This window comes from Panthera uncia, chromosome B4, assembly GCF_023721935.1.
Source record: "Panthera uncia isolate 11264 chromosome B4, Puncia_PCG_1.0, whole genome shotgun sequence".
Classification (NCBI taxonomy): domain Eukaryota; kingdom Metazoa; phylum Chordata; class Mammalia; order Carnivora; family Felidae; genus Panthera; species Panthera uncia.
This window is the reverse complement of record NC_064809.1, coordinates 126,777,705-126,790,043: the sequence shown is the minus strand read 5'-3', so window position 1 is coordinate 126,790,043 and position 12,339 is coordinate 126,777,705. Positions and strand designations below refer to the sequence as shown.

Sequence of the window (12,339 nt, the reverse complement as noted above, 5' to 3'; positions counted from 1 at the left end):
GCATTATTCTGTTTAGCTTTTATCTGTTGAGAACTCTTCAGGGGATACTGTTAAGTGAATACCGTGATTGGGCCCCAGTCTTTTTCTTTCTATGTTGGGTAAGGTATTCTGTGTTTTAGCCACACTATGGGATGGAGTAGTGTAGCTTTGAAATCAGATGTGGGTTTTAATTCCAATTTCTTTATTTATGGCATTTAATGTGTTGAAATACCACGCTTTGCCACCATTTATTTTTTAATTTTTTAAGTTAAAAAAATTATTTTTATAAGAGAGCGAGTGCACACATGCGTGAGTTGGAGAGAGGGGCAGAGGGAGAAAGAGAATCTTTTTTTTTTTTCTAAGTTTATTTTTATTTATTTTGAGAGAGAGATAGAGAGCAAGGGGGGAGGGGCAGAGAGAGAGGGAGACAGAATCCCAAGCAGGCTCTGTGCCATCAGCACAGAGTCCAGTGGGGGGCTTGAACTCACGAAGGTGAGATCATGACCTGAGCCAAAGTCAGTAGGTGGATGCTTAACTGACTGAGCCACCCAGGTGCCCTGAGAGAGAGATTAAGAGAGACAGAGAGAGAGAGAGAAAGGGAGAGGGAGGGAAAGAGAATCTTAAGCAGGCTCCACGCTCAGTGCAGAGCCCAATTCAGGGCTTGATCCCACAACTCTGCGATCATGACCTGAACCGAAATCAAGAGTTGGACGCTAAACCTACTGAGCCACCCAGATGTACCCCTTTACCACTATTTAAGTCCCACTCCAAAGGCTGTCTCCTCCTTTAAGTCTTGCATGATGCACTTATTTGGGAACAGAATTTTAATGTCCTCTGAGCTCCCAAGCCATGTTATTTCTACTTCGTAATAGCATTTTATCACTGCCTATTATTTTATGATGACCCATAATGTTCTGTGAGAATAAGGATCCTGTCATACTTCTTTTTTAAAAAATTATTTGTTTATTTATTTACTTACTTTTATTTGCATTTATTTTATGCAGAATTTACTCCTTTTTCCCCCTTCTGTTTCTTCTGGGATATCTTTTTCTTCTGTGCAACTTCCTCTTCTGGTTTAGGACCACTCTGCTCCTTTTCTGTAAGGATCATCTCAGTGTGGCAGGGAGAGCTCACGTATGGCGGATTAATCCAACCATGAGCCCTGCAAGTTCTCTGCCTCATCTTGGGGACTTTGTTCACCTGGATGTGCTCAATGACCAGAGACTCTGCATCTAAACCCTCACGTTCAGCATTACTCTCTGCATTTTTAAGCAGGTGCAATAGAAATTCAGCAGTCTTTTTGGGCCAGCGACCTTGTGTCCAGCCCCACTGTTTGGCCTTGGGCACACCTACCAACTCCACCATTGTAGCGACAGAATGGCACGTATTGCTTCTGCAAAGTGACGTCTTTCAGGTATTTGGTGGCTTTTCGGATATGCACACCCTTGATGGCCTGGGTCGCTTCATGTGTGTTCTTAAAGTGAACACGGAGATTTGCACCTCTTAACTTGCATGATTTTGTCGAGTTTTCCGGGTCAAGTGAATAGCAAATTATTTTCAGAGATCACCTCAGGCCACTTATGGGAAGAGCACTTTTTTTTTTTAATTGTTTATTTATTTATTTTGAGAGAGAGAGCGAGCAAGCAAGTGAGCAGGGGAGGGGCAGAGAGAGAGAGAGAGAGAGAGAAAGAGAATCCCAAACAGGCTCTGTGCTGTCAGTGCAGAGCCTGGTGCGGGATTTGATCCCATGAACTGTTGAGATCATGACCTGAGCTGAGATCAAGAGCTGCCCGCTTAACCGAGTCACCCAGGCACCCCTGTCTTACTTCTTGATATTCTCAAATACTTTGCTCAAAGTAAGTACTCAGTAGGAATTTGGTAAAGGGATAAATTAAACAGTAAACTTTCGCCTTCTTGAACTGTAGATACTACTCTGTTGGGACTTTTTCCTGTGGAAGATTAAAAAAAAACTTTGTTCGGGCTTTCATTAGGCTTTTTACCTTTGCCTTGCCAGAGCTATATAAAAAATTAATACTCAAGAAGGTAGATATCTGATCTACCTCTCCTGAGCAGGAGAGTGCCTCTTACAAGTTTAATGGTTTTGGTCAAGTGGATCTTAAATGTAAATCTGCCGTTTTGTGGAGCCATACAGAGCTCTTAAACCACTCAATAAACATCCTTATTGAATTAGTAGAACTTTGTGTATCTTTTATTCTTAGGATTTTTCATTGTTCCTTAGAGTACTTTCAGCCTGTCCTCTCGAAGCTTTGTGGTATCAGGTGGATCATAGAATCATCTAAGCTAAAGATGCTTTGAGTTCCTGAATTCTGTTATTTCCTTCCTGGTATGGGGAGCCCATGCATTAATTCTAGCAGGTGTGTCTTAATTTTAGAATAACAAGTGAGGGTTCCCAGGAAGAGAGAGCTAGCATGAATCGAACTTTGACTATGTGTCAAGCCCTGTATGAAGCATTTAGCAAGTTTTATTTTATTCCTCCCATTTGCAGGTGAGGAAGCCAAGGCTCAAAGAGATTTAAGTCATTGTCCAAGGCTTTGTAGCTGATAATGAGTAAAGTTGGGTTTTAAATCTAAGTGTGTTAGATTGAAAAGTTTATGTTATTTCCACTGAGATATTTTCCTTATTTACTTTTCATTGAATGTTTGGGGGTTTTTGTTGTTGTTTTTCACATTTTACTTGCAAGTTTGATTTTTCTTTAGTCAGTAGAAATGGTATTATTTCCCTACTGGTTCCCCTCCCCAGCCCTATACTGAGGGGGTGATAATTTGTATTATATTTCTATAGTCCTGTATCCTTTACAGATCACTTTCCTGTCCATTTTCATTTGATCTTGGACGTGTGGGGACGGGGAGGGGGGGGAGGAGGCCGGATCTTAATCTCCATTGGCAGATGAGGGAATTAAGGTGCCCGGTGTCATGAGAGATTTGCCAAAGGTGGTAATAAGTGGCAGAGAGAGAAGAGCATAGCTTTTGTTTGGAAGAGGTGCGCTGACCTTCAGACTATACTTTGTAGCCGCAAAGTCTTTTTCATCTGAAGTACGTGGACACAATATAGGAAAAATGGAAGTGGCGTGGTCCTCCTAGAAAAGATTTGGAGGACGTGGAGCCCCACCCTCTGGGCTTCCTCTGGCCCCGAGGCCCCTCGGCTGGCTGGAACCCGGTTTGAAAACCACTGGGGAATAATCAAAGAACCTTAGCGTCCGGCAGATCTGGGCTCACAGTTTTAGTTTGTGCCTGCTGTTTCATCTCTCTCAGGCTTGGGTCCTCATTTGTAACATGGGTAGGATTGCTGACGGATATTAACTGAAAACCATGCTGGAGCCTGGCACGGGGCCCCCTCGGCGTCTCTGGAGGAGAGCTCTGGGTGTCAGGGAGTATCAGCCCTCACGCTGTGTGGGGCGCCTGCCAGAGGGGGTGGGGAGCTCGCCCCTGAGGCCGGGCCCCCAGCAACTGACGGCGCAGGGCTTCGTCCTCGACCCAGTGACGACATTCGTCAGTACTTTAGAACAAGGGTGGACACACGGTTTTTGCGAAGGATCCGAGAGCAAATGTTGTGGGTGTTGGGGCCTCTGTTGCAGCCATTCAGCTCTGTTGCTGTAGCTTGTGTGCAGCCATAGATAGCATGTAAATGAACGAATGGGGCCGTGTTCTAATAAAACTTTATTTGTGGGCTCTGAATTTCATGTAATTTCCACGTCCTGAAATACGCTGCTTCTGATTTGTTTGTCCCCCGCCATTTAAAAAATGTAAAGACCGCGTAAGTCATGGTCTGTATGCGGGTGATACAAAAACGAGTGACAGGCTGGATTTGGCCCATGGACCATAGCTTGCCGACTCCTTATTTAGACAACTGCTTGTTGATAGTAAGTGCAGTTTTTGACCCAGTGGGAATACTTTCATTTAAAACTGATTGCTAGTAAGGAAGTATTGATACCAGAAAAGGCTTAATTTTGCAGTCGAAAAAGGTAGGATTTTTTTTCCTCTCCCACTCCTGTCAGGAATTGTTCCATGCTCACTACTTTCTTTATCCTCTACCACGTGGCTAAAATTAAGCAGCTGTCGTCCTGTTGGTAATGCCTGCGTGAAAAAGTTTCTGAATAAAGACCACAGTATAGTGGGAAGACCATGAGTCATGAGGAAATCAGGAAACTGGCTTTTCACTAACTTTGACTTTGGATATGTCACTTTACTTCTTTGGGCCTTCGGTTTCCCCGTATAAATGAGGAAATTGGAGACCATGATATCTGAGCTCTTGGCCTACTCTGACATGCTCTGATTCCACCTTTTTTTTTTTTTTTTTTTTTAATGTTTATTTATTTTTGAGAGAGACCGAACGTGAGGGGGCGAGGGGGAGAGAGAGAGGGAGACACAGAATCCGAAGCAGGTTCCAGGCTCTGAGCTGTCTGCACAGAGCCCGAAGTGGGGCTCGAACCCACGAACTGTGAGATCATGACCTGAGCCGAAGTTGGATGCTTAACTGACTGAGCCACCCAGGCGCCCCTGATTCTACTTTTAGTTGTCTGGAAGGTGCTACTAGACAGTTTTCATGTATAGAAACTTCAACAGTCAGTATATATACTTTTAAAATTATTACACATTGTGCAGGGTTTCACATTGTATCAGGGAGTATTTACCAAAGCAGTTTATTCCCGCTGTGCTAATGCTAGCCATTTCTGAAGTGAAAGGCAACCGTGATTTAAATTCCACCTCCGTTACCATCACTTCCTGTTCTGCCGTCCTAAGCTAGTTAACCTGTTTGGAGATAAGCTGCAGATGCAAAGTGAGGGGGACTGGGGACGTCGGAAGAAGAATGTCCTGACTATGTAGGGGCTTAGGAAAAAATTCATAACTGGAAACCTTTTCCCCTCTGAACCTGAGTCACACCTGAAGGACTCTTGGCTCTCCTGGGGTGGGAGGAAAAAAGGGACAGAGCAGCAGAGCAAGTGGCTATGTCTGTTTTTGTCAACAGAGGGCACCCAGAGCAAAGCAAGTGCTTTGTGACCCAGGCTGGGCTCTGCTCTGCTCCCCAGGCAGGCACGGGGCAGCGTGCAGTGGACTCACTGTGCGTCTGTTTCTCGCAGCGTCTTTTATCTGTGCCCACAGTCTCAGACGTTTGTCCCCTGCTAAAGTCAGGTATTTTACATGCAGTCATAATAATTGTTATTTGTTTTCGCCTTAAGTGGAAAACCAGTTCCTTCCATGTCTCGGAGTGAATTCACTCAAGTTGTAGAAGTGTGGGCTTTTGGGTGGATGTGCAGTCTCAGGTTCTAATGTAATTCAGTCTCTGGGGAACAGGTAGTCCTGCAGGAGCACTCAGGATCTGTGTGGCATATTGAAAGGAGACTTTGTCCTGTGGTTTTCCAGACCAGCAGCATCAGCATCACCTGGGAACTTCCTCAGATTCGTGGTCTGCCCCCTCCCTCAGACCTACCAAAGTGGAAAGTCTGGGGAGGGGACGCAGCCTTCTGGTTCGACAGGCTCTCCAGGTGTCTCTGATGCACGCTTAAGCTGAGAACCACGGCCCGAGACTCCCTGAAGACTGCTAGAGTGTTCTTCATCATCGTCATTTTCCACATGAGAACACCAAGGCTAAAGGTTTCGTATATATAATAAGTGGTAGATTAGGGATGTGAGTCCTGGTCTGACCAGAGCCATGCTACCGTGTCTGCAAAGAAAATAGTGAAGAGGCACTGTATTGTTTAAATTCATTAAAAAAAAAATCCTAAAATCTTTTTCTTAAAAGTAATACACATTCGTCAAGGAAAATTGAGAAGATCCAGTAGGCCAAAAGAATAAAATAAAAATCGTCTTAATATATGTAACTTTATCTTTTCGTTGTTTGTTGGTCTACTCCGGTTTCTGTGCAGTATTTGCATCTACACACATTGTAAAATTCCTTACAAAATGTCATCATGCTGTACAGACTTTGTAGGATGCTTCCAGCTCCTTCCCACTCTATTGTAAATATCTTTTCATGCCAATAGCTATTTTTTAAGTTTATTTATTTATTTTGGGGGGTAGGGGGCAGAGAGAGAGAGAGAGAGAGAGAGAGAGAGAGAGAGAGAGAATCCTAAGCAGGTTCTGTACGATCAACATGGAGCCTGACACGGGGCTCGAACTCATGAACCGTGAGATCATGACCCGAGGCGAAATCAAGCATTGGATGCTTAACTGACTGAGCCACCCAGGCACCCTGCCATGAGCTATTTTTATAGCAACATTTTTCATGGCTGCCTAGGGTTCCATTTTAAGTTTCCATCCTAATTTTGTCTGAGGTTCATCTGAAGTTGTTTTGATGCCGTGGTAGTTAGGCTTTTAGGAGGAGTGGGATACCGGGTGCTGTGCTGCGAGTGGCTTACCATATTACAAGGAAGGCAGTAAATACAAATTATGGCTGAGGAGAGAGCATAGAGCTGAAGGGGCAATACGGAGCCTGAGGTTTGAAGTTAAAGTGAGTCCAAAAAAAAAGGAAAAAAAATTGAAGTCAAAAATTCAGAAGGATTAGGAATGGACTACGGATCTGTGCGTGAGATGGGTTAGAAAAGTGAGAAAGATGACAAACAATTTGATGGCACCAAAGGCCTGCCTTTTTTGCCGCCTTTGTGATAGAGAGGCTGACCTGCTGGAGGACAGCATGAAAAAACTGGGCATAAGACTTCTATAAATAACAGTTATTATTTATTGAGTGCCTTCTGTGAGCCAGGCATCATATGAATCATTTACATAGATTTTCCCATTTAACTTTTATCACCACCGTGTGCATTAAACGCATTAGGTAGTGTTTCTCCATTTTGCAGAAGTGGAAACTGAGAGTGAGGCAGAGTCACGTGGTCACGCACTTTGATCGGAGCCCAGATTTGTTGCAGTTCCCAAACCTGTGCTTCCCCGTTATCATTTATCTTCATTCCTTTTCGTGGTGTTACAGGTCATTCGTGAGCCACGGCTGCCCCTGTGGGGGTGGGAGGGGGTGGGGGGGGGTGCGGTGTGCGGTGTGTGCTGGGAGGGGTGGGGGAGGTTTACTACCTTTTCAGGGACAGGGAAGCTAGATGTGGAAGGCAGGACGCTAAAGTCCAGACAGCGGGGGTGGACTTTAAGACCCCAAGCAGAGCTGCCATCGAGCCCAGTTATCTTGGGAAAGGCGTCAGCCTGTGCAAAAGGAGCAGTTGATAGGAAGGCTCCAGGGCTGGCATTTGGAAACAAGGGGCGGCCAGAGAGTTAAACCCCCCTCATTACGGTTCCCTTCCTAAAGGAGGTGGTGATTCTTTTGAGGCGTTTGAGAACAGCTTTATTGCATATAATTTGATACTGTGCATTTCATCCATTTCAAGTGTGCAGTTCGGTGGCATCTTAGTTACGTTCACAGAGTTGTGCAGCCATCACCGAGGTCGATCTTAGAGCACTGTCGTCACTCCGAAAAGAAACTGTGTACCCCTAAGCCATCATGCCCCCACCCCCCCCCCCCCCCCCCCCCCCCCCCCCCCCCCCCCCCCCCCCCAGGCAACCACTCGTCTCTACTGTCTGTCTCTGCAGACGTGCCTTTTCTGGATGTTCCATATAAAATGGATCCCATATAACGTGATCCGATTGTGTCTGGCTTCTTTCCCTTGGCATGTTTCCAGGGTTCCTGCACGATGTGGCATGCATCAGTACCTCGTTCTTTTCTGTTGTTAAGTAATATTCCATTGTGTGGACAGACCACATCTTCTTCGTGTGTTTATGTTGGGAAGGGAAAGGTAAAGAGGAGGAGACAAAAAATAAGACTTCTTCCTCCGGATTTAAAATGGAGAGAATGGGCAACTGCCGTGAAAAACCACCCTCCCAGGCTCTCTTGAGGAGCGGCAGCGAAAGGCATGGGGAGATAGGATGCGTGGCATCTGCCTCCCGGGTTGTTCGTGGCAGAGCAGCGGCTCGTCTGACCTGGACACGTGCGGCATTCAGGGAGCTCATTGTGTAAATCTTGTGTGTTGGCCGGTGCTGCTGTTCCCCACAATACCTCCCGTGGAACCGGAGCGGCCGTCGCTGATCTGATCTGGGTACGTTTCCCTTGGTTGCCGCAGCCCTGGGTCCCCAGAGAGCCCTCTCTAAAGAGCTGCCGGTTTGTTGCGTGCTGGCAACAAGATTATTTCTGACCATACGAGTTGTTCAGTGGAGAGAACACCCATCTTTCAGGCCCTGATCTGTTGGCCAGAAATACTAGCAGCTGCCCCTTCCTATTTGCCCTTCTGAGCGTCCCGTTTGGAGGGCTCCTCTTGCAAGCAAACGATGTGCCCTTCCAGGTGCCAGGTGACTTGACGGTTGCCCCGTTGCTTTCTTTTGCTCTCTTTCCTGGCTTAATGTCCAAGGAACAGAGAGTCCTGACCTTCATAAAATGAACAATCTGGACCAGGACTGCAAGTCCCCACACCTTCTAGTTTGTGTTCCAGAACGGTTGTGGCTGACTTTTTGCTGGGCCTGAACTTTCAGTCTAGTTGAGAGAATGAATTGTAATCGCGTGTCGCAGTGTCCCGGCTCTTCGGTGGCACGTCTGCCACAATGCCGAGACAGGAATGCGCGGTGGGGGCATCTGCTTGGCCCTCGGGACCCCCTTGAATGTGAGGGCTGGATGTCGTCCCGTCGCCCTGGTTCTGTGGATGGGAAAACCGAGTCTAGGTCAGAGGGCTACCCAAAGCTGTAGTCGTATGTTCTTAGAGCTCTTGCTAGTGGCAGAGCTGGGTCTCTGGGCTGGAGCCTTCGTTGCCAGTTCAGTGCTTTTCCCCAAGTGTGATCTGTCTCCTGATGGACGTGTGCTGTCGTGACTAAGGAGTGGCCTAGCCCTGCTCCAGTCCGTCAGCAACGCGGGCTTTGAGGTGTGCGTGTGCCGGTTTGACAGACTGGGCTCTTGAGGATGAAAATTTGTAAGCGAGGAGGGAGCCAGAGCACTGGTTTCTGGGTTTGGTGCCACTGGCTGATGGAACCCAGCCCCTTCTGGCCTTCCCCAGTGCTTGGTTTTCAGTGAGAATTCATGTTTTCGATTGAATGAGTGTCATTCTTCGAGCGCCCCGTGCCTCTTTGCTAAAAAATGCACGTGCCGCTGCATCAGCGCTGCAAGCAGTGACCTTGTGGTGCCTGAAAATGTGTGCTCATGGCTGCTCCACGCTCGATGCAATTCGTTCCTGGTGTAGTGTGAAGCGAAAAGACCACGATACTTCTCCCCCAGCGCGTGGCCCCACTCCCCGTCCCCTCACTCTTGGCGCACAGAGCTCCAGAATGCACCCCGTTTTCCAGCGCCCCGCCAGCCTCCGTGGTCCCGATAGATTTCTTCGACGTGACCCTCACTGCTGGGACCAGACTCAAAAGCAACCGTTTCACGGCGGAACACAAGCCGGGCGGTCCTTCCCTTTCTCCTCATCACGTCCTTTCCGTCCTGGTCCTGTCCTCCCCACAGCGTGAACTCCTTCGCGGGGAGAGGTTGTGGCCTTCACTCACTCTCTTCCCCTGGCACCCAGCACGTTGCTCAGTAGATGGTCATGAAGTAATCCTTGGCTTTTTCCTGCTGTTTACCAGTCTCCGATCTGAGGGGTAAGGTGCAGGGATGCTAATACACTTGTCAGCTGGCGGTGTTTTTTCTTCAGACAAGTTGTGTTATAGTCCTCGAGAATAATTCATAGTGACAGCTACTGTTTATTGAATGCTTCCTGTGCTAAGTACATGCACACACACACACACACACACACACACCCCTCAGTTCCCCATCATTCTCAGCAGCCTTCCCTTTGAGGTAGGCGTGGAAGCCATATTTGACAGATAAAGAAACCGAGCTTTGGAGAGATTTAGGAGAGTTCCACAGAGCTGGAAAGTAGTGGAACAGGTATTTAAACCCAGGCCTGCCTGACACTGAAGCCTGTGTTTTTAATAACCACGCAGAACCTCCTTGAGTAGTTAATTTGCTGAACATTCCTGTAAAAGAGGGCTGAGTCACTTCTGTTCCCTGGGATTTATAAATGAGACCTCTGTGCTAGCAAAGGGCATTCGTAGCATAGTTTGGATTAAGTTTGGCTTTGGGATTGTAGAGCAGAAACAAAGGGGAGACATAAGGAGCCTCTGCAACTTCCTGAAGCTGATTTGCTTTGGCTCCAGGTTGAGGAATCTTCACCCTTTGGGTCAGGTCATTACTAGTCTACACAGTTCCTGAGGGATGGGTCTGCCCAGCCATTCGGGTTATTTTGGATGGGCCTTGGCCTGGTTCCTGGGGCCTCAATGAGGCAGGCTCACGTTTGTCCCTGGACTGACTTCAAGGGCCTCCCGTTTCCATCCTTCAGTAGGAGGCTTTCTCTTTGATTTTACTTTGGTGCACGTCCCCGTCCCCCACGTCAGTTACTGGGACTTAAAATTGAGTTGTTGAGTTGTGGCTGTAGGTAACGACACAGGGAATGTGGTTTCATTGGCTCTTCAGTGACCAGTCCTGTGGAGTCCCCATAGCATATTGGGGGTAGGGGTTGGCTCTCTGATTCTCTGCTCAGAGCTGAAGTATTTTGTGTATTCCCTTGAAATGGGAGAGAAGTTCTGAGGAATCAAGACTTGTCAGGGTCATAAGATTTTGAGGAGATAGGCCCTTCCTGTGCTCTCCCCTGGGGGAAAGGACGTAGCCAGGATTGAAGGGCATTGCCTCAACCAATTCAGTTAAGTGGCCCCGTCCTGGATTAATAACTTGGGCAGACTTCCCAATGGCTTTGGCAAGGTATTGGGTTTCTCTCTCCCCCAACCCTCCCTTCTCTCTGCCCTGCGCATGTGTGCTGACATAATTACGGAGTGGTTGCGTCTCACAATAAGATACCCTTTTTAAAAAGGAAGGGCCTCCTCTTAAAGAGGATGGAGAGAAATTCAGGGGAAGGGATGAGGTTGTGTAGTCTTGTCATGTTTTCGGAATGGCAGACTTTGAGCAAAATGGTAGCAGAGAGGCCAACAGGCTGGTTCCTGTCGCCATAAGGGCAAGGGGGCAGGCAGGATGGTGGCGGTGTTGATTTCAAGCACCTAGAGCAGAAGCCTTCCTTCCTAATTTGGGACCAGAGCGATATTAAACTGCCTCTTTGCATTTGCTCGCTCCTCTAGATTGTATTACTAGGAATCTGGTCATTAAAGAACAAGCGCTCTCTTGTTCATGAAGGTCAGAGGTTACAGTCTTCTGAGTTTGGTGGTCAAGTGTTCAGAAATATTTTACAGATTTAGTTGAAAACCTGAGCAGATGCTCCTGCTCTCGTTTCCCCGTGGGGATCGGGTGACATTCCTCCCCCTTTCCTCTTCCCCACCCCTTTGGGAGCCGACCAATCACAGCAAGGAGTGGATTTCAGTGCCTCTCTGGCCTCCTCCCATAGGAGTCTGCCCAGCCCAGGCTCTCTGGAGCCTTGGCCCTGGCCGAGGGCTTAACTCTTGGGTGTCTAAACCATGGGGAGCTGCTGACCTTGCAGTTAGCTTGTTCTCTAGTTCACGTCGACCCTCTGAGCCCATTTAACGTTAAGCCAAGCTTGCTGTGTCCCCAAGGGAATGTTCCTAACGAGGCAAGGTGCGATGCATCCAGCTTGCAAAAGCTGATTTTAAGCCTTAGTTCTGCCAGTAACCAGCCGTGTAACCTTGGGAAAGTTCCTTTCCCTACTTGGACTTGAGTCCCTTTCTGCTAAGTTAGACGGAAAGGAAAGGGAGAGGACGGACATTTGTGACATATGCCAGCCGCCGGCGTTTTGCATATGGCTAGCCTGAGGTTTGAGGACAAACAACCTGTATTGCGTGCTTCTTGTGAAGCAGTTTGCTTTCTACAGTTTGCCTTCTGCAGGGCACACGCCATTTATCCGATTTTAGAGAGGAGAAGAGAGGAGGTTAGGGAGGCTGTCCGACTTGCCCAAGGTCAAAGTTAGGAAGGCCCATCTGGCTCCAATGCCCAGGCTTTCTTCCGTTCCACTGGGCTGGCTAAAAAAGCCTGAGAATTCCTTCCAGCATTTTTATTCTCATGCTCTGGAAGCTTTAACTCCTTAGTGGCTTTTAGCCCTGCCCTGTAGAAGACCAAACACTGCTATCTTCCGGTTCACAGCCGTGTCTCTAGAGAAGGTGAGTGACTAAGACGATCCTGCCATCTCCTGAAAGCCACAGAAGAAGATGATTCAGCCATCAGTTTTCCCCTTTCGTACATAGAAACGTTCTCATCCTTTCTGGCCATCATCTCCCACTTTCTGAGCATCCCCCTTACCTCATGTAGGGCAGGTATTTCCTTTCCTGTTTGCCATTGTCAGATGAGTACAGTATGGCTGATTTAAGGGAGGGTGGAATTTGGAAGAGTTAAAACAAAACAAAACAAAGCAAATTCCTTTACTCG

At 47.5% G+C, this 12,339-nt stretch overlaps 1 protein-coding gene and 1 pseudogene across 4 annotated transcripts in view; one reads left to right on the top strand and one right to left on the bottom strand.

Moving 5' to 3' along the window:
• The window catches only part of RBFOX2 (RNA binding fox-1 homolog 2), a 281,688-nt gene that overhangs the window by 102,944 nt on the left and 166,405 nt on the right, over positions 1-12,339 (top strand). The gene's annotated exons all lie outside the window — the stretch shown is intronic.
• LOC125918381 (60S ribosomal protein L17-like) lies at positions 407-5,563 on the bottom strand (annotated as a pseudogene).